The sequence below is a fragment of the Stegastes partitus genome, unplaced genomic scaffold (genome assembly GCF_000690725.1).
Source record: "Stegastes partitus isolate 25-593 unplaced genomic scaffold, Stegastes_partitus-1.0.2 Scaffold1281, whole genome shotgun sequence".
NCBI lineage: Eukaryota > Metazoa > Chordata > Actinopteri > Pomacentridae > Stegastes > Stegastes partitus.
In genome coordinates this window covers 210,518-211,915 of record NW_007579012.1, presented here as the reverse complement: position 1 = coordinate 211,915, position 1,398 = coordinate 210,518, and the positions used below count along the sequence as shown (strand labels likewise).

At 35.9% G+C, this 1,398-nt stretch overlaps 1 long non-coding RNA gene across 1 annotated transcript in view; it reads right to left on the bottom strand.

Annotated features, from left to right (window-relative positions):
* The window catches only part of LOC103369391 (uncharacterized), a 15,307-nt gene that overhangs the window by 2,927 nt on the left and 10,982 nt on the right, over positions 1-1,398 (bottom strand). The window lies entirely within an intron of this gene.

Below are 1,398 nucleotides of genomic sequence, written 5' to 3'. Positions count from 1 at the left end.
GAGAAGCTTCTATTTGAGAAACTTGTGCAAGAGTTTAATGGTTTGACAAATCCTGGTATGCAGCTCACATTTTCGCTAAACGCCTGTACAAGCACGACAGCTTAGAACTCCAAGAAAGCGCAATACATGGTTGTTTAGTTGTTGTTGGGTTTTTTTTTTACGAAGATGTGTGAATCATCAGCACCAAAAGATCAAATGGGATTGAACTAAGAAGTAGGAACTAGTCTGTGAACATCGTCTTGAACTGTGATAGTGAACACATCACTGAGTACAGATCTTCTTCCTTCAGAAATAAGCATTAATTATATTTACACACAGAACAGTAAAAGTTAAGATAAACTTTCTTGATCCCTCATCTGGGAAATGTACATGTTACAGCAGCTGGATACACATGAAGCATGGAAGAAGCAAGACAACAGCTATAAAAGTACAATAAGGCTAAAAATAAAGATATGCTGAAGGTAATGTGAAGACAATATAGTTAAGGAAATATACTCATGCTACATTTTTAATATACATATGGATATGTGCAGGTAGGACATGATGAAGAATGTACCGACATTTCTGTTACTGCAGTCAAAAACGTTACTGAGAGAAAAACCAGCGTTGAAAGATGGAGTTGAACAAAATATTCATGCATGAAAACCACAACGATGTTTGTATTGTCTACATGTTCATCTCAAGCATGTTGGGATTTGTCTTTCTTGTCTGTCTAGACAACAGTACAAACGGTCACAGCTGTAATGTGTATCATTTACCTGACCATCCCTGCTGCGGTGCTTTAATCCTCCTATTGTTCCAGATCCGACTGCACCCACTTGCCCTGTTTTCCAACGATTCCCATGATTCTCCTCCCATCACACACAGCAGCTTCCTTTTCATCAGCCCTGTAGTCTAAAAGAAATCACATTCAGTCTTGTTAAGTTAAGACAATTTCTATTGAAACTTCAACCAACCAACAAACTACACTGAGTCAGAGGAATTCACTTTGTGATGATGATGATGATTCTAAATAGAATTTCCATATTTTTTTTAAAAGTGTTATGCAGTTAATTACTATCATAAGTTTTTAATTTGGCAAATAAAATAACTGGGGACAATATTGGGTTGATGCAGCATCATGATGCCAACTCAACCCATCAAAATAACGTTTACAACTCAAAAGATGTATCTAGATCTTTTAAATAGATTTGTATTTTATATTAGTATATTAATTAATATATTACATATTTATTTTATATCATAATGGGCTTGGGGTTGAAGACGCCATCATCTACCTGCTTCTGTCACGGGATAACTAGGCTGGTTGACCCAAATGCAGAAATGACACTCAGGAGAGATGGAATCCAAAAATAAGGTTTATTGAAGACATTGATGTTGTGAAGATGAGAATGAAAA